At 45.1% G+C, this 27,366-nt stretch overlaps 1 protein-coding gene and 1 long non-coding RNA gene across 19 annotated transcripts in view; one reads left to right on the top strand and one right to left on the bottom strand.

The window, feature by feature from the left end:
• SPIN1 (spindlin 1) overlaps positions 1 to 27,366 on the top strand; it is a 117,108-nt gene that overhangs the window by 25,799 nt on the left and 63,943 nt on the right. For 7 of the 18 annotated variants that reach the window (XM_043514766.1, XM_043514761.1, XM_043514757.1 and 4 more), the window contains exon 2: positions 18,620 to 18,723. The exons of 8 other annotated variants lie outside the window; for them this stretch is intronic. The gene's annotated coding sequence lies outside the window, so the exon portion shown is untranslated. Of the gene's footprint in view, positions 1 to 17,525; positions 17,565 to 18,619; positions 18,724 to 27,366 lie in introns of all 18 variants that reach the window. 3 more of the 18 variants (XM_043514759.1, XM_043514756.1, XM_043514762.1) reach the window with 1 other exon arrangement.
• Positions 8,577 to 27,022, bottom strand: LOC122460260. The gene is made up of 3 exons (XR_006281462.1): positions 27,012 to 27,022; positions 18,144 to 18,148; positions 8,577 to 8,821 (listed from the first exon to the last, which is right to left on the bottom strand). It is a non-coding gene; the product is annotated as an uncharacterized LOC122460260 (long non-coding RNA).

Here is a 27,366-nt window from a genome sequence, read left to right as displayed (position 1 = left end):
TTAATTTTATTTATTGGCACAAAGTACCATAAGGTGTAGTCTTGAAACTTTGGAATATATCCTACCTCTGCTTTCTAATGAAGTTCCTGTTCATCTGAGCATAAATGGTAATTTTACTTAATAAAGAGTCCTGGGAATATGTGGATAAAAGTTTGTGAGTGTGGAGTGCTTGCTTTGCTAAAGAAAATGACTGCACATGGATTAAAAGTTTATGCATGTTTGTAAAAAGTGAAAATAATTTTTAAAGAATATGGTGGAATATCTGAATTTTTTTTTTCCAGATTCACAGAGGTTGGGTGTCTTCTGAACTTTGAGAACTATAAACTGTATTGTAGTAAAGCTTTTATGCATTTAGGTTTAAAAATAATCCATGTGGTTAACTAATGAGAGACAGAACTAAACTTGGCAAGTATGTTGTTTCCTTCTAAGAAGTCTAGAAACTCTGGTAAAGGTTCTGAAACTGCTGAATATGCCTCTGTTCACTTGTTTAGGTGATTGATAAATCAGACAGATGTGGAAGCCATGCTGAATGCATCTTTGATTCATCTTTTTATTATATAGGTAGAAATTTTGGTCCTTGGCACTATATCACAAATCAGTTGAATTACCATGCATCTTGTAGTTATGTTCTTTTCCTAAAAACATAAGATAAAGTTTCTTTGCTTTTTGGAACACTTTGCAGTTGTTGGCGTTCTTCTGGGGAAAAAACTGATACTGCAGTAAGTTAGCCCAGTGACTGAGACCTTATAAAGTGATTTGTCATGCTTCTCATGATTGGTGAGATAAGAAAAACAACCTAGGACAGCTTACTCTAAAGACATGTTAAATGGAAAGGATACCTGAAGGATTTCATCAGTCTTTATCTTTCGAGGTCTGTCTTTAAGGAGTTCAAATTTGTTTCTCCCAAGCCATTTTTCATAGGATGAAGTTGGGAGCTTGGGAAGGACATGTGATTGACTCCTTGTTCTCCCTAGAACTCCTGCTGTGAATTAGTAGATTGAAAATGTATGTGGAATTAACCTGTGGTAATAAGTTTATAATTAAATTGTTTGTGTCTGTGTAAAATATGGTAGCACTAATGGAAACTAATATACTTTGATTCTGCTCTGAAAACTACCAAGATTAAACCACCAAATATCACTGCTATCACATAGGTTATCATTACATTTTTTTCCTTTGTCTTATCTATTTAACTAAATGCTTTAAACAATAAATACTGTTCAGAAGTTTAAGATAGTCTTTTATAAACATATGTCTGTAATTAATACAAAGCTGAATTGCTTTGAGGTTTATTGCTGGTCAGCTTCTTAAGATGCATCGTTTTGGTCTGAGGGAAATTTATGTAGTTCCATAAATGGATTAGCCATATAATTGCTGGAGGGCTATCCATAAATATTTTTGTTTATGCATGTGAGAATTGAGTAAACTTTTAGTCTGTGTTCTGCTAAATAGATAGCAAAAATACACTGGTATCCTCTCAGAAGTATAGGGAGAGACTGCAAGCTGAAAATCTGGTATATCTTTATCGTAAAAGGGGCCAAATCTCAAGCCACGCACAGGAGGAAAAAGAAAATTGGGGCATATGAAGAGGGCAGAGATTGCTTAAATTGAAAATGATAGTCAAAAAAAAAATCTTCCAACTTTCCTTCATTAAAATAGTTGTATGCAAAAGTTATGATCATGACTATCTTTAAATTAAACCTTTACATTTGTTTTCATTGACTGGTATTTATTTTTAGCTATATATATTATGAATATTGGTCAACATTTTTATAATTTGAAGAAAAGGAAACTTTTTTTGAGTTTAACTGGATTTTTTTTCCATTTTTTGACCGGCTCGAGTTATAAAGTACTGTATAGTAGCAATATAGTTCTCTCTCTCTTGTTTTCAGCAGGTAGAAGATTTTAGTCCACATACCTTATATGCCTTTCCTTATCTAGATTTTGTACATAACATTCCAGATTTCATAAGACCATGGAGACATCTACTCTAGCTGTACCGAGCACGCAAGCCATATTTGATGAACTTCTGTAACATAATATTGCTTCTGACAAATTTTGCATAAACAGAGAACAGTTTTAACCACAAGAGTTTCAAAATAAAGCTTAGCATGAGTACAACGTATTCTTGGAGATTTTAACTAGCTCAATACACTGACCTAGGGGACTTAGATAACGTTTTCTCAAGCTTTAAAACTATAAACAAGAGAGAAACTAATATGTAATACCAGTGTTAAAAGAATTAACTATTTCAGCAGATAATAATGAGTACTAGAACTGAGTTCAGGCTATGCCTACACTACAAACTTTGGTTGACGCAAGTTAAGTTGACATAGAGCCACTGCAGTTAGTTTAATATTTATACACTTTGCTCCTTGCGTTGGTGTTGCATGCACTCACCAGAAGTGGCTGTGTCAATGCACAGTCTGGTGCACCATGGGTAGACATCCCAGTTTGCAATATGCCACCCTCCAGTGCACTGTCTTTTTTGGAAATCTTTGGCAGTGCATGGTAGAGCAGCAACAAGTCATGCAGGGATGAATGGGAGCAAAGGGTCAACTTCCCAGAGTAACTGTCTCCATCCCATAATGTCATCTATATGCCATCTGTGCCTCTTTCAAAATTCCACAAGCCCATGCTGCTCTTTTCATTGTCATCTCTGACAGAAGCATGGCTCCTGCACAACTCTGCACTATATTGTCATGAGCGTTGCAAGCACAGGATGCCAGATCATCTGGTATTTGCAGAACCATAAGAAGAATCAAATCAAAGGGGAACATGACAGTTTCCTGGAGGGCAAGTTGCTGTGGGACATAGTGAGAACCAAGTTAAGGTTGTTGGTGGCATTCATAGAGCTGCTGCGGATGGTGGAGCACCACTTCTTGGCCTGACAAATGAGCACTGACTGGTAGGATCGCCTTGTAATGCAATTTTGGGACGGTGAGCAGTGGCTTCAGAACTTTCGGATGTTCAAGGTTATGTTCCTGGATCTGTGTGCTGAGCTCTTCCACGTCCTCCAGCTCAGGAATGCCAAAATGAGAACTGCAATGACAACGGAGAAGCAAGTGGTGATCACCCTGTGAAAGCTTCCCTCACCAAATTGTTACCAATTAGTGGGAAATAATTTTGGAGTTGGAAAATCCCCTCTAGACGCATTTGTCATGAAAGTATGCAAGGCCATTATATTTGAAAATGGATTCTTCAACCTAGAGAAAGGTATAACATAATCCAAGGGCTGGAGGTTGAAGCTAGAAAAATTCAGATTGGAAACAAAGTATTTTTATAATGGTTAGAGTAATTAACAGTTGGAGCAGTTTACCAAGGTTCATGGTGGATTCTCCATCACTGACAATTTTTTAAATCAAGATTGGATATTTTTCTAAAAAAATCTGCTGGAGGAAGAATTATTGGGAATTTCTGTGGCCTGGGTTGTACTAAATGATTGCAATGGTCCCTTCTGGTTTTAGAATCTGAGTCTCCTGCTATGCAGGACAGTGACTCTCAGAAAATATACAGGACATAATGGATGGATTTGTAGCAGTAGGATTCCCAAACTGTGGTGGAGCAACAGACAGCATGTTTATCCTTATTTTGGCACCCGACCACGGTGCCACAGAGTACATCAACAGAAAGGGTTACTTTTCTGTAGTTATGCATGTGTTGGTGGATTCCTGGGGACAGATCACTGACATCAACGTAGGCTGGTCAGGGAAGGTGCATGGCACTCAAATCTTTCTGAACCCAGGACTGTTCAGAAAGCTACAAGCAGGGATGTTCTTTCCCAACTGGTTGATTACTGTTGGCAATGTGGAAATGCCAATATTGATCCTGGGGGATCTAGCCTTCCCTTTACTCTGCTGGCTCATGAAGCTATACACTGGCCATAGAAAGTTTCAACTACCAGCTCAGCAGGTGCAGAATCACAGTTGGTTGTGCTTTTGGTTGATTGAAAGGACACTGATGTTTATTCACAAGATTGGATTTGAGAGGGGGAAATCACAATGCTATGTCCTGCATAATATCAGTGAAACGAAAGGGGGAAAAGTTGCTGCTGGCATGGCTGGTAGTGGTAGAGTGGCTGCTGTCTGTTTTTAACAGCCAACCACAAGGCTTTTAGGAGATCTCAAGCGGAGCTATACAGCTCAGGGAGTCTTTGAAAGAGCACTTTTAACATCAAGCCACATAATGCATTATGGTGTACTGTGCTGTTTTGGGGCCTGTTGGGTGTTGAGTGGTGCTTGGTGTACATTTGACTATAACATTGTCAATGCAAATACTACTTTTGTGGTGCTATTATGATTATTATGCTTTTTTGTCACTGATCCTATGCGTTCTCTCATTGTAGTGTAACAAGTGGGAGCTCTCTGCAGCATATGTTGTGAGCTAAAAAGATGATTGATTTTTCGAATAGAATTTTATTATGTAACAAAACCAGTGCAAAATAAAATCTGCAATTTGAAATCAAATACATTAAAAACTTCTGTTCTATTAATATATTGTCAAGGGGAAAGAACATTCTTGCCCATTCTACCTATACATACAGAAACAGCAGCTTTCACAAATCAATGTATGTGAAGATGTTTGTCTGTAATGTCTCCCGAGGAGTACTTGTAGAGGTAGGTATGCAGCCCCTGATGCCACATGGAATGTTGAGGGAGTGTAGGTAGGTGCTGTAATGAAGTTCTCCATGGACTGCAAAGAGAGGTGAACCCATGTTTGTTGAACTTGTAGGTCCACAAGGGACTGGAGCCATCTGTGTTTACTGCTGGAGAAGCCTCATTATGTCCTGGTGCATCTCCTTCTCCTTTTTCTGCTTTGACTCCTGGACCTTTCTCCTGTCCGCTCTTTCCTTCTGTCGGCTGTCTGCAGTGTTCACCCTCCAGGCCCTTTACTCATGGTCCTGTGTAGTACTGACTGACAGGATTACATCGAACATGTCATCCTGAGTCATTTTCTTTCTCTTCCTTATCTGGCTCAGGCATTCCACAGGGGTGTGGGGGGGGGAACCCCTCAAGGCTGCAACGATAGCAGTTACAGATAAAACACACAAACGTACTATTGTCAATATAGTCAGAACGGAAAGTGAACTTTCAGATTCAGAACTCCCTTCCATTGCTCCTCTTAAGTTTTCAACAGGACATGTTTATTGACACTTCTGCTTCGGAGTGCTTGTGCATCGCACCGCTCACAGCACCAGCCCTGGTGTGTGTGGTCTGCCAATGGTGAGGGAAATGAGGGAATTACTCGGTTGCATGAAACTGAGTATAGGGCAGTGGCACTGAATACTGTCACCATTTCCACAGGCGATAGTGATTTTAGCTGATCTCTCATTCTAAGGATAATAAAGGCAGAGAGAGCACAGCTGCTACTGAAGCCACCTAGGCCACGGGCTGCTAGCCTGTGTACTGCAGTAGTGCTTGCCAAAGTTATTGTCAACTGGTGTGGGAAAGGATCCTACCACACAGGAAGAAATAAGACTGCCATCTAAGTTCCCTGTAAGCTGCGCGGCTGTGCAGCAGTCTGTTTAGCACTGTACAGACGCTCAGGGAACCTGTCCACCCGACCTACTGTAGTTGGGGGAGAGGTGCCCCTCCCCCAGCCCCAACCTGCCGCAACCAGGGGAGGGCCATGCCATAGGCGCCGACTTCCCCTCTAACCAGGGGGGTACTTAATCCTGCCCCAGGCCCTGCCCCCACTCTATCCCTTCCCCCAAGTCCCTGCCCCTGTCCCGCCTCTTCCCCTGAGCACACCTTGTCGCCGCTCTTCCCACTCCCTCCTGGAGCTTCCTACTCTGCCACGAAACAGCTGTTTGCGGTGGGCGGGAGAGACTGGGAGGTAGGGGGAGGAGTTGATCAGTGGGATGGCTGACAGGTGAGAGTTGCTAGGGGGAGCTTGGCTGCTGGTGGGGGCTGTTGAGCGGGGAGAGAGAGAGCTGCGCGGAGCCTTCTTCCCTCCATAGCCCTGGAGTACCTTCCTGCACCCCAAACCGTTCATCCCTGGCCCAACCCCAGAGCACTTGCCCCAGCTGGAGCTCTCACACCCCTGAACCCCAACTCTCTGCCCCAGCCCTGAGCCCCCTCCCCTACCACATGATTTTTGTTATGTGCACCAGTATGAAGGTGATGTCACATATCATCTCCATATTTTTCTCCAGCCCTGGAGCACCCACTAAGTTAGCACCTATGGGGGCACCCGTCCCTCGGTTCCAACTCAGGCCTGGACCAGCCGGGGGAGGGGCAGCCTGAACCCAGCCCAGGACCGGCTGGGGGAGGGGCGCCTACCTTGGCCCCAGCCCTGTAGCTGCTGCGGTGGGGAGAGGTGCATCTTCTCCTCCAGTCCAGGTGCTGCTGCAGAGAGAGAGACGTGGGCGGAGTCTTCACCCTCTGATCCATCCCAGAGCCTACACCACCGGCTGGAGTCCTCACACCCTTGCACCCCAACCCTCTGTCCCAGCCTGAGCCTCTGCCTATACTCCGAACCCCTCAGTCCCACCCCCACCACATGAATTTTGTTAGGTGCACCAGTATGAAGGTGATGTGTCACATATCATCTCCATATTGGTGCACCTAACAAAATTCATTCCACACCTGTAGTAAAAATTAGAGGAAAGACTGACTGCATCTCTAAAAACCTTCAGGAGAGGATTGCAGAGTACCTCCATTAAAGTTTCATTGAGAGGGCTGTGAGAGTAGTTTTTGGACAAGGAGCCTTTAAGGGAAGACTGGCAGTCAGAGTCAGGGGTGCGTAAATACTGGGATTGGCTGGCTAAAGTCTACACCAAAAGGTTTGGGATGAGGAGCCCTAAGAGGGGGTGACTGGGTAAGGGTGCTAGAGGTGCAGAAGACTGGGAAGGAGTTTGTGGAAGGTACTGTAGAGGACATGGCTAGAGGTGTCCGGCTGAAGAGGGGCCAGAGCAGAAAGGTCTGTGATGCCCCTACAAGCACACTCCCTTACAAACTTCAGATTGAACCAAAGAACCCAGTGCAGCGGCAAATACTTGTGAACTCTTATCCCCCTCTAGTGCTGATGGACACTAGAGCATGACAGCCTACTACAACTATCATTTATTCTGTTTCTCAAGTGGTAGAGATCTGTCCTGTGGAGCTAAAGGTGTTCCATCCCTGCTGATGAGCCATATGGGTTTGTGATGCCACATACTTGGTTTTTTCAGTTTTCTTTTTTAAGAACCTAGGAAATTCAGTGCACACAAACTATGGTAAAAACACAATTAAGGTGGAAAATTCAAGCACACAGTAAGAAAATGCCAGAATTAAGAATGCCTATGTGCATATTAAGGACAACCTTAATTTTGGCCCTTCCAGACTATTGAACACTTAACTTTGGAACTTTAGTGTTCCTTTAATGTAGTTTATTGTGTATATTTAAATATATTGATGTCATACCAGTAAAAAAAAAAAATGTATTGCATTTTTTCTGTTTTGTACTGTTCGACATATTGACAAAAAGCTTTTATAGTGCCTATTGGAGAAAATAATGGAGAACCTAAAGTAAAATCTAATTATTTGTTTCCATGCCTCTCCAGCAATTTCATTATAATGCTATGAGTTCAATGACACAAATTACAGGTTCAGGTTGTAGTTCTATAATTATTGGTTCCTACACTGTGTATTTTACAAAGTTAATAGAAATGCAGAACTTGCTGAGAAAAAATACTGAGGGAAAACTCTTCTTTATTCTAAAGTTTGTGTTCTGAATCTGGCTATACCTAATCTATCTTCTCTGATTAAGGCATGGCTGGAGGGAGAAGGTGTTCTTGTTTTCCCCCAGAAACACCTATCTTTGGCCTAATAGAAATCCAATCTTGTCTTCTTTCTTTTTCTCGAACAGCTTTTATTGAAGTTTTTTAAGATTCTTAGCAGTAGGGTGGATTTGATTTAAATCAAATTGATTAAATCACAAGTCAGGAAGACTCAATTTAATCATGGATTTCTACATAAAAGTGCATTCCAAAAGTGTTTGGTTGTTACATTCTTCACAACTTGGAGATAGATGTAGGTTTGATTTTTAGAAGGTACACACTATACATTTTTAAAGTGATTTATTTTGAAAACTTTTCAGATTAGTATTACGGCTATATCAGAAAATGAATGATTGGTAAATGAAATAACCAAACAAAGGTAATTGAAGCAGATAGTTCACCTCCCTGTGACTTCATAAATATCTCCAATTCAGCAGGTTAATAATTAATATTTAGAGGATTTTCTTGCCATGCTGTATTAGGAGGAGAACGTCAGCAGACAGACATTTAAATTGTTTAATTTAACTAAACCAACCAAGTTGTGTATTTTGGATTTTTTTCTTCAACAGCAAACATACAATATTTTAACAAAACAAGCATATGAATTTTTGAATTTAGTTAATCGTTCAAGTTTTTTTAAAATAAGGTTTGTTTTTGTTAAAATTGTTTAACTAAAATAGTTAAATGAAATATTTAAAAAAAAAACAACAACCCAAAACATTAAATCAACCGTGTCAGCCAGGTCAACGTGAGAAACTTTAAAATATTGGCTTCTGCAGCTAACTCGGTCGTCTTCACTTTCATTTTCCTGTTTTTTCATAATCTGGAAAAGAAACAAGTTTTCCTGCTTTTTCGGGTCCCAAACGATTTCTCAATTTGGAATGAATTAGTCCAAAGGAAGAAAATATTCTTTCTACACCAGTAGAAGAAGGTACTGCTGTTAAGTGACATTATCACTTCAACAGTCTCTGAATTCAAGTGCTTAAGTGACTTCCACCACTTCACTGGTGTGACTTTCTTTAAAACATGATCAGCAAACATGTATTTCTTGAATGATTCATCCTTAGCTCTGAAGTTTAGTATAGTGGGATAATTGCTGGATGTCCATGTCCTAGCCGACTCCTCTTCTGTTCTTCAGCAGTTAAGGTTTGACCTGGTATACAGTAGTGAGAATATTTGCAAGAAAATGAGCTGGAGATACTGCTTGTCCCATTCATTTTTTTTTAATGCTTGTAATTTAACTTGGTCATTGCATATTTCCCTTTTTAAGATCTCACTCAGTTCCTTCCAAATTTCAACAGCATCAGCAATAAAACAGCTATTTCCCTGCATTTTGTTCAAGGCTACAGAAATAGGCTTCAGGGTACTCAGCATGTGTTCCACATTTCTCTTGAGCCCAATGTTGAGAACTTTGATTGTGACCGTGCCATCTATTTTTTCACGATTTTGTTCACAAACTGTCATCAGATTAGGCCAGTTCTTGACATAGTGTTCAAAACAGTCCACTACGGAGTTCCATCGTACATCTTGTGGGAGAGTTTGCTCCACCCATCAAGACTCAGGTTAACAATTTCACCCTCTAGACCTTTTGCACAGTGCTCAATTTCTCTTTCATACACTTCATCCAGCAATTTGGCTGCGACATCTGCACTGTTGCGTGGACTGTATCCTGGTCTTAATGACTGAACCATGTTAATACAATGTGGGTTCTCAATCGTATGGAAAGGAGAGTTTGTTGCATAAACAAACCGGGCAAATTTTTCATCAATTACCTCTTTTTGTAATCTGCTGGTTCTTACACAAACTTATCTGTTGTTGGTTGGTTGTTTCCAGATGATGGCGATGTGTTTTTTTTCTTTTTGCTATTGGTGATATATACCTCAACTTCCAGACCTGATCCTCCTCTTAGAGCCAGCACCCCAAACCCCCTCTGGCAGCCGAGTTCCCTCCCAGAGCCTGCACCCCAAGTCCCATCCCTGACCCCATTCCCAGAGCCAGCACCCTGTACCCTCCTGCACCCCAACTATCAGTCCCAGTACGGAACCCCCTCCTGCACCCAAATTTTCTCTCCCAGAGCTTGCACCCTTCACTCTCTCCTGCACCCCAACCCCCTGCCCCAGGCTCAGCCCAGAGCCCCCTCCCACACTGCGAACGCCTCGGACCCAGTCCAGAGCCCACACCTGCTCCCGAGCGCTCCCCTACCCCAGCCCGGTGAAAGTGAGTGAGGGTGGGGGAGAACAAGTGATAGAGAGAGGGGGGATAGAGTGAGTGGGACAGGCTTTGGGGAAGGGGCGGGGCCTCGGGGAATGTGTGGGGTAAATCCTTGGTTGCCCTTGAATTCAAAAAATGATTTTGGGCTTAAAAAGGTTGGATACCACTGGCATAGAGGATATGATTTTTAGGGGTTTTTCTGTGCTCACAGTGTGTGTGGTAGTTTGGAATTTTGCACCCACGTTGCTACAAGTGTAGGATGATAGGTAATTGTTTTCTGCACTTCAAGTTAAACAGCTGGCAAACAGTAGGAGTACTTATGATGACCTTCAAAAGTAGCCGCCTGCTCTTCTTCTGAGTGTCTCTGTCTGCCTTTGCATGCATGCATACAGAGGCAGCTCTATTTAGATGGCTTGCTTTATTAAAACAGATTGATGGTGTAGTGTTAGATTGTTACAGTGTTAGATTAAGAGCAGCTTTCTGTTTAAAACTTGACACTTAAATGCTCTTAATCTACATGGTTACTTGGGTTGCTTTCAAATTTGGTGTGCCTCAGGAGCGAGAGGTCCTGTTAGTGATCTAAGTTTGGGGCCATTTAACCCAGGGGCTCCCCAAGATGCAATCATTGATTTGGGGAGGACACAAGCTTTCCTTAAAGTTGTTAGGTTCTTACAACCTATTTTTCCTTATAGATAGAGATCAAATCAGGTCTCAGATCATTGTGTCGGGGTTTCAAACATTTGAGGACCTGGTGCTTTTTGGAGGAAATCAAATTAAAATGTTATGTGAAAAAGATTGTGCTTTTCCAATTAAGCATGCTAAGGTTCACAAGGCTATTCACATGCCTAATGCGTTATGCTGAGCATGTGTGGAATGAGGAGTTAACAGGATTTAGTCTTCGAAGTTTCTCATCGGTCGGGTGACTAAAAAATCCTGCTTTGAACCTGACCCACCCAGCCATTGTCACTTCAGGTTCAACCTCGGTCAGAAATTTGGAAGGGGTTGAATAGCCTATTGATAAAATCTGTCACTTCTTTTGTTTTTAATTTTTTTGGGAATATCATCAAGTATTTTTCCCTTTAAAATGCAAATGCTGGCAAGGGAGGGACCTTTTTAGGGGGTGGAGAAGTGGAAGGAATAGTTGGGAGAGGGATTTAGGGTTGCATCCGGGAGGAGGAGGGATAGGTGGGGATGGGTGAAAGGCAAAATGAGAAGGAATGGGGCTTATGTGAGGGAGGGGGATACGTGGGTACTGAGTGACGGACTGAAGGAGAATAGGATCAGCCCCACATTTTCCCCTTCTGGGTGTGTGCCAGGATCTTAGAATGGTCTGAGTCCCTCTCCCTCCCACCCAGGTGAGCAGGCATCTGGGTGTTCCTGCCCGCAAGGGGTGTCAGAGCCTCACTCCCTGCTACCTTGTGCATGTGGCAGGATCAGAGGGCCTCTTGCTTCTCTGGGGCGGCTCCCTGTCCCCCTCATGTGAGATGGGATATTGGGAAGGAATGCCTTTATGGGGGTGTCTGAGTCTTGCTCTCCATCCCTGTGTATGCCAGTACCTGGGGACCCCTGCCCATATATGGGGGTCTGATCCCCCTCAATGTGTCACCTCATGTGATCCAGGTTTTGGAGAGGGCTTGCCTTGTTCGGGAGTCTGAGCCCCATTCCCAACTCCCCTGTATGAGCTGGGTGAGAGGGAGGCCTGGATAAAATTAGAGTGGTGGGAGGGCAGCTGGATTGGAAAGGGAAAGGCTGGTTTGTGGAGCTGAGCATCAGGGTGAGAATGGTATAGGGTAGTGGTTCTCAAACTTTAGCAACCCAAGGATCCCCATTTTGGTTTAAAACTTTTCACACTCCCAAGCCGCCCCGCTCATCCCCGGGCCCTGCCCCACTCCACCCCTTTCCCCAAGACTCACCACCGCCACACCTCTTTCTGCCCCACTCCACCCCTGCCCCTTCTCTTCCCTGCCTCTTTCCACCTCCTCCCCTGAGTGTGCCCCGACCCTGCTCCTCCCTCACCCTCCCAGCGCTTTCTGCACGCTGCTGAACAGCTATTCTGCCGGAGGCACTGGAAGGGAGCGGGAGGAGTTGATCAGCAAGGCCAGTGGCCCCAGACATGACTCGCAGACCCCCTGGAGTACCCTTGTGGACCCAACTTGAGGAACCCTGGCATAGGGCTAGTATCAGTAGTCCACTTGAACTGCATGCTATCTATAACTGCTACAATGACCACTAACCCCTACCAGCAAGCTTTTTTTCTTTCTCCCCCCCCTTTAAAAGAGGGGAGATTAAGTTCAGCAAAACTCAAATTTCAGAAAACAGAGTTACAGTACATAACTTTAACTCTGCCCTCTTTACCCCCAAAACACCCATAACATACATATACTCTCACTCTTTTCATGTACAAGAAAGGCTGTACTTGCACTGGCCCTGTTCTTGAATACTTAGCTTAGTTTCCTGACAGAATTCCAGTTATGAAATTTAGCAGCCACTTTGTGTACTCACAGAATGCCCTCTAAACCTATACTTTCCCTTTCCCATCAGTAAACTCAGACTGATCTCGTATCCAACTTTATTACTAACACTTTCTGTGGCAAGACCCCCTCCACCTCCCAGTGCCTACACAGTATTTCAATATGATGGACTAACTCCTCAGGGTACACATGCTGTCCTTTCTTTACTTGCACACATGGGGTGGACAGAAATCTGATCTCGTATCACAGTCACAGCTCTTTGACAGTCCTCAAACTAGTCCCTCATCTCCTCAGCTCACACACTTCTACCAACCTGCCCCAACTATTGCTTCCATCATTCAAAAGCTTCAATACTGCTACAGCTCTCACACTGAACACCGCTACAGTGCATGGTGATAATTCCCAGTGGCTGTCAGCTCCAGGAAGTCAGAGTCAAGGTTACAGAAGTATGTACCATAGCTCTGTATTTCCTAGTTCTTCTTCGAGTGATTGCTCAAGTGCATTCCAATAGGTGTGTGCACGCGCCGCATGCACGATCACCGGAAGCTTTTCCCTAGCAGTACCCATTGGGTCAGCTGTGGAGACCCTTAGAGTGTCGCCTTCATGACAGCGTATATATATCCCTGCCGACCTGCCACCTGCTCAGTTCCTTCTTACCGCCCGTGACAGTCACTGGAACAGCTTAGTCTCTTGCTTTTGCAAGTGCCTTACCTAGTGGTTCCCTTGTTTCTGTGTAAATAGTTGTTAGTTGTTAATAGTTGTAGATTAGTTTAGCTTACTTCGGGGAGTTTCCCCCCGTTCTACTCTCCCTGGCGTCGGGGCATGCCTTGGTCGCAGGGTTTTAAAGCGTGCGAGAGGTGTGCAAAACCTAAGCCAACAAGTGATCTGCACACCGCCTGTCTCAAGTCCCTTGGGGAGGGCCATCAGACAGATAAGTGCCCTGTTTGGAGGAGCGTCATACCCAGGACTAAGAGGGACGAGGACTATCACATGAAGCTCCTCTTGATGGAATCGACCCTTCAGCCACAGCCTGAGCCGACACAGGCATCCTCGGTGCGCAGCACACCGGCCTTGGTGCAGGATGTCTCGGCACTGAGGAAGGACTCTGCCAGGGAGCACCAGCACTGCTCCCTGGCCCACAAGGCAAGTGCTTCACGGAGATACTGTCACAGTCCCCGGTTCTGTATAAGAGAAAGAAACCAGACAAGGGATGTTCGCCTGTCAGGAAGCCGAGGGGGGATTCCAGTGGCGTGTGTCCTCTTGCGGGACACCCTCGGTCTGGTCTCCAAGAACTGGTGCTGTTGACTCCAGCCCCAGTTGCAAAGCCGTTAAGTCTGGCGAGAACGGACTCTCCTACCTGCGATGATTTGGAGGAAGAGCTTGACCTCCCCTCTATTCCGGACACATGAAGTGGCTCGAGACCTCATTGTTATGGCGGCGCATTACCTTGCCCCGCAGGTGCAGAACCCGGCCTCGCAAACTCGGGCACTGCCAGTAGCACCGTCGACGGCACCGACTGTGGCATCGTGCCCGGCACCATAGGTGATTACGCCAGTCATGACACCGTTGGCTATGGCGGCACCATCGGCAGCGCCGACACCGATGGTGGCACCACTGTTGATTCATCATCACAGGAAGCCCATGATGTTGCGGTGCCGATCTCTGTCTCCCCGGTACTGCCCCTGTCCTATTTCTACCTGGAGCCCCCTAGGCTGGATCAACCTAGAAGGAGGGGCAGAAATAACAGGAGGCGCCCAACACAGTCCTCATCGGGCCAAGGTCAGGGTTCAACCAAACAGCCCCCTGGCCCCAAGCCCAACTTTTGAAGATGTGCACGAGGACGGGCGCACTAGTCACCTTCTTGGATCCTTCTCTCCCCTTCCCCTCCCCCCCTTTGTGAATTGACTCTCCCGCTTCTACCATGCTTGGTCTCAGATCATGTCAGACCGCTGAGTCCTCAGCACGGTGGAGGCGGGATATTCTATCCATTACTGTTCCCTTCCGCCCTTCCTTCCCCGTCCCTCTTCAGGGACCCCTCTCACGAGAAACTCATTTCACAAGATGTACAATCGCTCCTAGCTCTAGGGGCAATAGAGGAGGAATTCAGGGGCAAGGAGTTATACTCCCGCTATTTCCTCATCCCGAAGACCAAGTACGGGCTTTGGCCTATCCTGTCATCACTCATGGGGGGCCACCCTTTGAGCCCAGGGCTACTTGCCCTCTCTCCTACCTTCCCTGGAAGATGGCTTTCCCGGTGACTATAACCTCCACTAGAAGGGTATCTGAACTTGGAGCACTGACCTCCGAACCACCTTACACGGTATTTTATAAATTATTTATATTTTTATATATATATTATATAAAAAAGGTGCAGCTGCACCCCCACCCTGCGTTCCTGCCTAAGGTTGTCTCCCAGTTTCGTGTGAACCAGGACATATTTTACCTATATTCTTCCCTAAACCCCATGCCACAAACAGGGAGCGCATGTTCCATTCCTTGGACGTTAGATGGGCCTTAGCTTTTACACTGACGCACAAAGCTGTTTGTAAGTCACCACAGCTCTTTATTGCTATTGCAGGAAAAATGAGGGGGCTCCCAATCTCATCACAGCACATCTCATCATGCATCCTGTTCTGCATCAGGACTTGCTATGACTTGGCTAAAGTTCCAGCCCCGCCAATTACGGTGCGCAGGCGGCGTCTGCAGCTTTCCTGGTGCAGGTGCCTATCCAGGACATCTGTAAGGCGGCAACCTGGTCTTCATTCCACACCTTCAGTTCCCACTACGCCAGGCGAGGGATGATGCTGGGTTTGGTAGGGCAGTCCTGCACTCGTCAATTAGGTGAACTCTGACCCCTTCCCTGGGCTAACTGCTTGGAAGTCACCTATTGGAATGCACATGAGCAATCAGTCGAAGGAAAAATGGTTACTTACCTTTTGTAACTGTTGTTCTTGGAGATGTGTTGCTCATGTCCATTTCAAATCCTGCCCGCCACCCCACTGTTGGAGTACTCCGGCAAGAAGGAACTGAGCAGGTGGTGGGTCGGCAGGGATATATATATACTGCCATGAAGGTGCCACTCTAGGGGTCTTTACAGCCCAGCCGACCCGATGGGTACCGCTAGGGAAAGGCTTCTGGTGATCTTTCATGTGGCGTGCGCGCACACCTATTGGAATGGACATGAGCAACACATCTCGAAGAACAGTTACGAGAGGTAAGTAACCATTTTTTGTGTTTTTTCTGAAATTTGACTTTTCCTGAACTTTATGTTCTGTAAGGGCACTGGGAAACTCCATGCTGCATAAACAAAGGCTGCTTTTTTTTTTTTCTTTGCTATTCAATAAATCTTTAAACTTTGTACATTTCTTAATACTATGCTAAAAAGGAAATCTCCAGGTAAAAAAAGTGCCCACTAAAAAGAAACAAGCCTGTAAATGAAAAGGAGTACTTGTGGCACCTTAGAGACTAACAAATTTATTAGAGCATAAGCTTTCGTGAGCTACAGCTCACTTCATCGGATGCATTTGGTGGAAAAAACAGAGGAGAGATTTATATACACACACACACACAGAGAACATGAAACAATGGGTTTATCATACACACTGTAAGGAGAGTGATCACTTAAGATAAGCCATCACCAACAGCAGGGGGGGGAAGGAGGAAAACCTTTCATGGTGACATGGTTTCTTTTTGAGAATACAGACTAACACGGCTGCTACTCTGAAGCCTGTAAATGTTAATCTTCTGTTGGTTTTTTTTTGTCCTGCTTGCACAGCTGGTGGAGCATCTTTTAGTACCATTTCAAAGGAAGTGTCCCCTGTTAACTCATTATGAGGGGTCATCCTTGCTGTGTATGTGGGTATAAAAGAAAACTTTTCCTGAGGAACAAGGACTAGAGACCTGAATTAGCAGACTCGATCAGTTTAGGAGCAGCAGAGTAAGATAGGTTCTTGTATCCAGGATCAAAATGTGATTTCAACAAGACTTCTTTAGGAAGGACATTACTTTTGAGAGAATGTCTCCTGCTTTGTTCAGGCCTTCTCTCTGAAACCTGAGAGGGTATCTATGTAGCAGTGATGGACCAGGGCTGTGTTTCTGATTTTGTGCTCTGAGAGTTGAACTTGTACGAAAACCTTTATTCTACCTGACTGAAGATAAAAGCAAAGTTTTTTGGATGTGTAGAACCTTGCGGCATCACTCACAACTCCAAAGGGAAATAGAAGTACCTGATAAAGCACATACCAGGCACCTTAAAATTTTAACCTGTAATTGAACAGGGTAAAGATAGTGTGTAACTATCGACATGGAAGATACTAAAAAAGGAGTCAGACCAAGATTTCCCCCTCTAACTAGTGCAGAGGTGGACAAACTTTTTGGCCCGAGGGCCACATCGGGGAATAGAAATTGTATGGCAGGCCATGAATGCTCACAAAATTGGAGTTGGGGTGTGGGCTCTGGGGTGGGGCTGGGGATGAGAGGTTTGGGGTGCAGGAGGGTGCTCCGGGCTGGGATCGAGGGGTTTGGAGAGTGGGAGGGGGATCAGGGCTGGGTCAGGGGTTTGGAGCGTGAGGAGAGGCTCAGGGGGTGCAGGCTCCGAGCAGTGCTTGCCTCAAGCGGCTCCCAGAAGCAGTGGCATGTCCCTTCTCCAGTTCCTACGTGGCAGTGTGGCCAGGCAGCTGTGCACACTGCCCCATCTTCAGGCCCCATCCTGCAGCTCCCATTGGAGCACGTAGGACCTGGAGTTGGGCCTTGCTGCAGCTTCCGGGAGCTGTGTGGTGCAGCCCCAGCTGGAGTGGGGCCAAGGCATGTGGTGCAGCTCGTGGGCCGGATCCGTAGTTTGCCCACCTCTGAACTAGTGGGTAGTTGCTGGGCTACTCTGGAAAAATTCATACATTACAAGTTGACTAAGGATACATAGTTAACTGCTCCCTATGTAGGTCCATCTATGGCCGAATTGCATGAAATCTTCAATATCAAGTGAAGACAATATTACCCAAGGAATGTTTTGGACTGCAGAGTTCATTGAAGGTGAACTTTCTACAACTGTCTTAGGTGCTACAATGTATCCTTTTTTACATTTCTAGGGCTGCAGTAGAATGGCTAACCAGCCACATGCAAATAAGGTAATGAAGGCTGTCATCTTCAAACTTTCATACTTTTAGATAGGCAGAGTACCTGCAGCTCTCATTGACCTCTATGGGATTTGTGAGAGTGCAGCACTCAAAAGTGAAGCAACTCTGTATTTAATTGCTTAGTGTAAGATACATGTAAGAGCCTAATTTTCGGTCCACTCACAGTTGCAAAGTTTGGCCTGAGTTTCCTGTTCTGAAGAAAATTGGGAAGTCTCTTTCAAAAACTAATTGCATGGACAGTAGAGTTAGATGTGGATGGCAAGTTGGTCAAATGACTACAGTGCCATTGATTTGCTAGTCAAAGCACTTGACTATGTTTTTGATCAAGAGAACACGTGGGTAATCTGACCATTTTCAGCTGGCAGAGCTGTCCCTTGGGCAGGGTGACTAGGGACCCCAGCGCTTCGATAAATCATGAGGAGGTGGTTGGGGAGGTGAGACGGGTGGGTGAGTGGGGTGAGGAGGCGAATTGGCAGGTGAGCAGCAGGCAGGTGGGCAAGGAGGAGCTCCCCCTACCAGAACCTCCCCCCCAGCGCCTCCTGCCCACTGGCAAGCCCCGCCGATCAGCACCTCCCCTCCTTCCCCCCAGCGCCTACCACCTGCCATGGATCAGATGTTTGTGGCCATCGGGAAGCACTGGTGGGGGAGAAGAGAGGCGCGAGAGTGCAGCATGTTTAGGGGAGGGGTGGGAAGAGGCAGGGCGGGAGCAGAGTGGGGGTGGGTAGAAGCAGGTTGGGGGTGGGGCCTTGGGGCAAGGGGTTGAGTCGGGGCAAGGCCTGGGTGGAACCGAGGGAGAGCACTCCCTGGCAGATTGAAAGTCGGTGTTTATGTCCCAGGCCCTGTGCCTCCATAGGGACGACCTGTCAGCTGGGGAGGCTTTTTTTTATCATAAGTTGGATACTGTTTTGAATGGTATTTTTGGAGAAAAAGTTCTTGTAAACTCCCAGGGCAGGCAGTCTGGAATGTAATCATTCTATATCTTTGCTCTTCTTCACAGTTAATAGAAAATCCTACCTGTTTTTTTGTTGGGTTTTTTTTTAATACAGCCTGGACTGGCATATCAAATGATGAATGGATTCTGTCAATTCAAGCAAAGACTTACTTCACAAAATTCCTGTGCCTTTCATCTCCCAGAGTAACTAAGTCAGTTGTATGTATGAAGAGTTTTATTTCTTCAAGCACTTCACTCCAGATAGAAATCATAAGTGTCTGAAGAACAGCAATTTGGCTGTTACTTACACCATATAAAAACCTCAGAATGACAAGTTGGACCAGTACAATTTCTTAGGGGGAAATCCTATGCATGTTGGAGGAATTGAAAGAAACCTCTCTGACAGTCTTTTAAAACCATTTTAAAAAAAATGAAATCACAGCTGTTAGAAAGATGTGTCGAGATTTTGGATGCTAGTCTTGAAGAGCGATTATTGGTCAGGGTGCAGATGAGGTATGAAAGGATTATGATAAACTGCAGAACCACATCCTGTCTTTATCATGTGTTCATTCATTTCAGCTGTCATGAGGCCTATCAGTCAGGAGTCCTTGGACCTTGACATTTGAACAAGCGCACTAAGCACTTAGTTTCATAGTACTGATGCCTTCAAGGTGTTTAAGCTTGCTTTTTGTAATATGGGTATTATTGTTACCTTTAGAGTGAACTGAATGCAGAAACTTATTCAGACACAGATCTCCCTATTTACATTTTCTTCAGATTGTCTCTGCTGCATAAATAAAAGCTCAGGGGATAAGGAAGGATGATATTTACTCTTTGATTCTACATTGTGTACACTGACAGCTGTGAGATGAGCATTCTATATATGTGTCTCAAGAAAAGATAATGGAAATACTTTAACATTAGAATTTCAGTGTGATGGTTGCACATTAGATTCTAACCAGCATTGACATGTTCACTTTAAAAGTGCAATATTTATTGTCATACATACCACAACTTTGTAAAGCTGCATAGAAAGCTGCAAGTCATGGAACTGTAACTTTTTTTAAAAAATAATTATTTCTCACAAAAGATGACTTAATTTATTTTTTAACCTTAGTACAACTTTTTCTATTAAGCAATGCATGTGGTAGGAGAAAGTTGGAACATGTGAGTTGCTCAGAGACTTGGTTCATAGGAAGATTATTCTCTTATAAACCCACTGAGCTGCAAAGTCGTCAATATTGCTGGGATAAATTTTGATGGGAAAATAAAAGAAGGCCTAGGGTAATCTATCAAATAGCTGATCATTATTGTTGTAATCAAGCTTCCAATGTGGAATTCCAAAATTAAATACATGGGCGGGGGGAACTCCCAGTGAGAGACAGCTGCTTCTTTCGGAGTAGTGGCCCTGAGGGTGCTACACTGTAGTTGTCTGCGTCTGTGTGCCGTTTGATTGGAGACTCTGGTAGCAGTGTACTGTTCAGCCTGCACATGAGCTGCTCCTCACCTGCCATGAGGCTAGCAAGCATGCACGGGGGAACCCTCCTCAGTTCCTTCTCAACTGCCTCTGGATAGAGACAGAGCTGTAGCTACCCATTTGTAGATGGTTAACTCTTTAGAATAGCTAATTTTTAGCTTCCTTTGAAGCCTTTTTCTTTCTTTCTTTTGCGTTTTATGTTGGCCATGCTTAGAAAAAAGGAAAGGACTTGTCTCCCACCAACCCCTGTGCAGGGCAACCCCCCTGGAAAAGGGTATGCCCAGCTCTCCAGCTTCGAAAAGTGCCTCAGTATAAGGAATCCATCCTAGTGACTGATGGACGCTCTGTGTGTTTGCTGCCTGGGAGAGAAACACATGCCACAGAAGTGTGGCTTGTGTCAGTAACTGAAGTCCAGATCCAGGAGAGAGAGACAATGGAGGGCTCAAACTCCTGTTCATGGAGTCAGCCCTTCAACCTCCAGAGTCCCTATGGGAGCCTTCACCACAACCCTCTACTTTGAATGGAGGTGAGCCCAGAGAGATGCCCATGAGCCACTCGCTTAAGGCCTGTAAGAAAAGGTCTGTGAGTCCCTGAAGTGAGCCCTAATCAAGCTGAAAATGATCTCCATCTCAATCAGTATCATCAAGTACAGATGGCACTGATGCCATCTAAATCTGGTACCCAGGACATGTGCAGTACTGAGCCACAGAGCAAGTTGGGTTGCCTAAAGACCCAGTGGGCACAGGCAAGGAAGCACCGGTACTACAGGGGCACGAAAAACAGAAGATTTGCCATAGGGAAGGTTCTGTTGGTCCAACTTCAACATCGGCACCACCTGTGGTATGCCAGGCACCGATGGATCTTCCTACCAGGTCCACATCTCTGACCCTATCAATACAAGTCTCTTGGCACTGACACCACCACAGTACAGATGCTGTCCATACCTTCAGTTTTCCGGTGCGCAACAGATCTTTTGGTGTCTGATGCACTGGATTCTCCTCTGCTCAGTACCGGGGGCCCTTGACTTGCCAACATCGTTCCTGCCACTACTGCCCTTCTTGTTGGCGGAGTCAGAAGTGAACAAGAGGATTTGTGTCCCGCTGTTTTTCTCACTCACCATATGGGGCTCAGTTTCACTATAGACATCATGATTATCGTCCCCCTGATCCAGAGCCTCCCCTGCTTTGGCCAACATGGTACTGACCACCTGGTCCCTTCCCATCGCAATGGCCATACTAGGATCCTTGGCAGGCTCAAAGACAGCAAGCGTCCCTTACTTCTAATGTGACCTACAGCAACCGAGGAAACGTCCTCCTGTAGCTGCTGCCTTCAGGGCTTCTGAATCCCGAAGAGGCAAGCGAGGAACTGGAGGCTGAAGTGGAGGAAGTCACTCCTCCAGCCCACTTCTCGTTGTCCTCACCAAGGGATAAATAGAAATTTTTATTGTAAAATTAAAACATTTTTATGTAATATCAATCTCATGCTGCAATATTGAAATATTAATATTTTTTATGTATACCTAATTTATGAGTGTTGCACTTTTTCTACATCCATATACTGTATGGAGTAGAAAGATGTTAAATGAATTTTGAACAGTATCCCTTTTGGTCAACAAGACAGTTTGAACAGGCTGGACTTACTGGAATTCAGGGAAGAAGCGGAGGGATTGAAGTATCTATCAGCATTCCAGAATAGCAAAGGAAAGATGTGTAGTTTGCAGTCTTTCCCTGTTCTGACATTTCAGTGAACTATAGCAGGAATGCAGCTTCTATTAATGGTATATGTTCTCAGCTCTAGAACTCCAAGAGGATGAGGTTGGACATGCATTTCCCCCTGCACCCTCTTGTCTAAGTGTAGGAAGTTAGAGGGTGCCAGCTAGTCTTAAATTGTGTTGACTTCTGTTCAAGAAACAAACTTTGGATGTTGATAATCTTACCAACTGTTCATCAGTTTCTCATCTCTCCTTTAAAGGGATCAGGGGTTTGAAAAGATGGTTTGGAGGCTTCTCTTCCTTGACCCAGTAAGTTCAATGGTTCCAGACATAGAACTGGGTTTTAGGCAGAAACTAACAGAACCTCCTAGCAGTAGTGTTTTTGTTAATTCTTTTAGACTTGATGCTACACAGTTGACCACAAGGTTCTTGTTGACTTGCCTGAAGAACCTAGCAAAGGAGGATGGTATTGCTCTTGAGTGTTGCTCCATTCTGTCTGAGATAAAAATGAACAATTGCTGCTCTGCCCCAGGGGCTCCTCCTCTTTTAGTACATAGGGATCATTTGTCCTCACACATGAGGTCACTGAAAGTTAATTAGGAAACATGGGCTGTGATGGAGTTCATATGTTGACAGCATGTAGGTCTGTCACATGGCATGTATAGTTTGGGCTGCTACTGTGGAAGAAATTGTTCAATGTCTATATGGATGTAGGGCTTTGATAAGGGCTACCTGGCTGTGATTTAATGCTGTTAAGATTGGGAACGTTTTTAGGCAAAGGGAAGCTGCCAGTTGTTGAGGATTTTATTGACATTCCTGAACTATAATATGTTTGTAATGCAATGTGTGTTACTAGACCTTGGGCTCCTCACAATTGTTTGTGAGAACATGCACTTTGTGAGAAATATGCCATTTTCTTTCTAATGTGCACTTTGCCAGTTACCTTTTGCCTTTATCTTCAAATTGGATCACTGATGATGCCCTCTCATCTTTGCTACAATTAAGACTAAAATTGTAACTAAAATCTAAGTAGCTCGCTTAAGTGGAGTTTCACACCAGAAGCTTGTAATGCTAGTGATTTGGGATCTGTTACTGGCTTCCAAAAAGCATCTGGATAGAATTCAAGGTGGTGTTTTTGATCTGTAAAGCCTCAAAGATTTGAAATCTGATTTCATCTTGCCCCATGCCATACGGCTACATTTGAAATCAGTGGAGGTACTTGTGGTGGCACTTTTTTAGGTATAAATGAGGGAGCTGCTAGTGAGACATCCTCCTTGAAGGGATCCTTTGGAATTTTACTGCATGTGTACATACATGTGTACATACATACACTCCCCCAGCTACACAAGCCAAGGATTGTTAAACTTTTGGCCACACTTTGACCCACTATCTCACTCCAGCATTGGGGTTGGAGAGATTTTTGTCTTCTGGTGTGTGTTTGACAGTGCAGGGGAAAGGAGCGGAGTTGAAGGGTGTGGGTAGCTATATATAATGTGTTGTAATCATGGGATCGGCATTCCCCCCCCCCCCATTACTGGATAATAGCGAATCTTGGTAAGATGAATTTAACTTTTTAATAAAAAGTTCTCAAGCTGGGTGGGGATGGAGGGAATGGCTGGGGAATGGGTTAGTATTTAGCTGCCAGTCAAACACTTCATTTTTCAGTGAAAGCAGTAGTAAGTTGTCTTAGTTCTGCTTTTTATTTCTGTTATGAAAGGAAGTCAAATTAGGTAGGCCTGGCCTTGGAACAAACCACACACACACACACACACACACACACACACACACACATTCACTCACACATTCACTCACACTCTCTCTCTCTCTCTCTCTCTCTCTGCTAACTGTCAATCTATGCCGGGGTGGGTAAACTTTCGTGTCTGAGGGCCATATCTGGGTATGGAAATTGTATGGTGGGCCATGAATGCTCATGAAATTGGGGTTCTGGTGTGGGGCCAGAAATGAGGAGTTCAGGGTGCAGGCGGAGGCTCCAGGCTGGGGTTGGGGTGCGAGTGGGGAGGTGAGGTGAGGGCTCTGGAGTGCGGGAGGGTGGTACCAAGGGGTTTGGAGGGCAGGAGGGGATCAGGGCTGGGGCAGGGGGTTGGGGAGAGGGGGGTCGGGTTGCAGACTCCAGATGGCACTTACCTCAAGCAGCTCCCGGAAGCAGTGGCATGTACCCCCTCCGGCTCGTATGCAGAGGTGTGGCTAGGCAACTCTGTGTGCTGTCCCGTCCACAGGCAACTGTGGCCAATGGGAGCTTCAGGGGCGGTGCTTCCTTATTGTCCCTACGCGTAGGAGGACATGCTGCTGCTTCTGGGAGCCGCACGCCACGGCATGCACAGAGCGGGGCAAGCCCCTGACCCCACTCCTTGGCAGGAGCTTGAGGGTTGGATTAAAATGTCTTAAGGGCCAGATGCAGCCCCCAGGCGTAGTTTTGCCCCACCCGATCTATGCACAGATTTTGCATTGGTTTAACTATTTGTTTAGCAACTAATGCAGTTTAATTGGTGTTATCTCTCACATGGTTACAACTGTAATGGTTTAAGTGTTTATATCTGCATGGCTTGTTTTGACAAGCTTCTAAACAGATAGAGCTAAACCCTGAAAAAATTGTATAGGCAAACCTTAAAGGGTAAGGGAAGAGATATAGATAATGCTTAAGTTTGAGTCCTACGAACCAATGAATCTACAATTGAAAAGTAAAGCTCTCTGCCATTGTTACTTGCAAATCGCATACTGTAGAAAAGAGGGAGGGAAAAAGAAAAAAAGCTCTGTGGGCACTCAAATCTTTGTTCACAGACATCTAACATTATTAAGGCTAAGTTTTTGTCACGGATATTTTTAGTAAAAGTCATGGACAGGTCATGGGAAATAAACCAAAATTCGTGGTTGCCCATGACCTGTCCCTGACTTTCACTAAAAATATGCCTGACAAAAGGGGTAGGTGGGTGCAGCACCCCCTGCTCCTGGGGCTCCCGGGTCCCCCTCTGATGCAGTGCATGGGAGCTCTGGGGTCCCCCTCCCCCGAGGCTGCGCTGCTATGGGGTCCTCTCACTCTGGGCAGTGGTAGCTGCAGGGTCCCCCAGACACAGCAGGTCCCACCACCCGCCCGCTGTGGTTGGGCAGCTGCGCTGGATCCCGCTGCCAGGTTGGGGGCTGGGAGGTGCAAGGGAGGGGCTGGCTAGGAGCTCCAGTCCCAGAGCAGTCACAGAGGTCAATGGAAGTCACGGATTCTGTGACATAATCGTAGCCTTAAACACGATCGCTCATAATAAATCTTTTGTGAGCTAACAGGATTCTAAATACTAACATGCAAATGATTATGCAGAACACCTTGCTCTGATTTGAATTTTTTGAATACTATTACAATGAGAGGAAAGTTCCCTAATCCAGACTAAGAACCATGGACATTTTTTTGTTTCATTTTTGCCCTTATATTTGGGTTTTGTTAACATTTTGAAGTTTTTTGGCAGCCTTCTAGGTGAAAGAAAGGGGCCTGCAGAGAAGAATTGCATAAGAATGGAATCTTTGCTTCTTTATTGACCAACAGGGATCCTAGAAAGCCATTTGCCACAGAAAAACAAGGAATTTTCATTTTTACAGAGAACCTTTTAGTTTTTACATTTTGTGAAAAAAAAATTAACATTTACTGTTAACTACATTTTACTGAAAGAACCAGTGTCACTGGTTCAATGTGTGTAACCTCCTCTCTTGTGGTTGATTTTTGAATGCGCTTTTAATTTACATAAAGTAGAATCCTGTTTATCCAAGCCTCTGTTATCTGGTTCTCCATGTTAACTGATCCACCAGCAATAGGGCCCGGAGAGCCAGATAATGGACGCTTGGATAAATGGGGTTCTATTGTATATCAGTAAAACATTGTATTCAGTTGATATCTATATATATATATTGTGGCTAGAGAAACTAAAGTTCAGCATTTCATTTTAGTCGCAGAAAACAGTGGATTTTTATTTTTTAAGTCAGTTTTGGTTTTGGTTTTTTTCCTGTGGGAAAACTAAGATCCTTGCTCGCCAGCCTTTCTGTCTCTAACTATTATCTGCCCCATCTCTCATAACCAATCCTATGATATTTTGTAGCTGAAATATTGTTACTAAGTTCCTGTTAGTTCTGGCAGTTAGCTACTAGAAATCGCAGAAAAAACTTCCTAGCTGTAATGCAACAGCATAAAAAATCAAGGGCCACACAACTGAAAATGTGGCGCGCACAGCTAAAAATATTTGAGGAGGGATGTCAAAATACGAATCAGTGTTACTGAACGCCTTCCTGCAGGTGGCGAGAAGAATTGATCAACCTGGAGGTGATTCAAACATTTCCGAACAAGAGCTGGCAGGTCAAATGTCAGTATGACCACAAGAGTCCCTGAAAGCAGTGGCAGCACCTCAGCAGCATTTGCCACAGCCCTGAGATTTGCACAAGTGGCTGGTCCCTCTTCCTCCCCTTATGTGGGAGGGTGGTGAAATATAGGATGGAGCACAATATCAAAGGGCCGGGAATGCCCAGCCCCTCGAGCCTGCACTCAGACCTAACTGACTGGAGCAGCTGCCAATCCCATCCTCCACATTTGCTGTGCTGGCAGAGAGCTATTAACAGGGATTCAGAGCACTCAACATAAGAGTCTGGTAAAGGGACCTTGGACCGAACCCCTTTCTCTATTCCTAAAGCATGCCCCATATCAGCTCTGCAGTGGCTCCTGGCTACTGCTTGCCAGCAGTGTCAGCTCTCTCTCCCAGTTCAGCAAATGAACCAAAGACTCCCTTGAACTTCCAAAGTTTGAATCTGGTGCCCCTGGGGTGAGGTCATCCTATGTCCATGCCGTATCTGAGTATCTCCCTTGAATGGAGAAAGGGACCATGGGAAGACTTCTTCACCCAGTCCAGCACAGTCTTTCAGTCTGAGCCTCCTCTTTCTCATGGCAAGAAAACTGGTTGAAAGAGTAACCACAGAATTCTCACCATCACCATAACTGGTTCTTTTAGGGGACTCTGTCTGAATTTTCTCTCTCTATCTGAGGAGGAAGATCAAGTGAGACCTAAGAAAAGTCTGTTAGACATTCAGACTCTTCTGGTTGCCCCAGTATAAAGCACTAAGGGAAGAAAAAAGGCCCCCATATCCTCCATCTTCTGAAGAGTCTGATTCAGGGGATTCCTCCAGGAAGTGCTTCTAAAAACACGAAGTGGAATCTGTTTCTCTTAAGCCACATACATCTGCAGAGTTCAGTAGGGCAAATGAACATCAGTCATGGCTTCCCTGTTCACCTTCATGGCGTACAGCAAGGCAATTAGTTTAAAAAAAAAAAACAAACAGGCCATATACATTTTGAAGTTTTTTTGCAGCCTTCTAGGTGAAAGAAAGGGGCCTGCAGAGAAGAATTGCATAAGAATGGAATCTTTGCTTCTTTGCCTAGAAAAAATATGGGGGTTGAATGGGGGAAGGGGTTCCGGGGGCGGTCAGGGAGAAGGGGTGGTGGGGGACAGGGGTCCTGGGGAGGGGCAGTCAGGAAGGGTTGGATGGGGCGGTGGGGGGCAGTTGGGGCGGGGGTTCCTGGGGCAGTCAGGAAGTGGGGGGGGATGCGGTTCCCCCATTCAACTCCCATGATTTTTCTAGGCGTGCATACTCACAACCCTGCAAAAGGAAATTCTTTCTTAAGGGAGGA

This window comes from Dermochelys coriacea, chromosome 5 (genome assembly GCF_009764565.3).
Source record: "Dermochelys coriacea isolate rDerCor1 chromosome 5, rDerCor1.pri.v4, whole genome shotgun sequence".
Taxonomy (NCBI): Eukaryota; Metazoa; Chordata; order Testudines; family Dermochelyidae; genus Dermochelys; species Dermochelys coriacea.
This window is presented reverse-complemented; position numbering and strand designations above follow the sequence as displayed.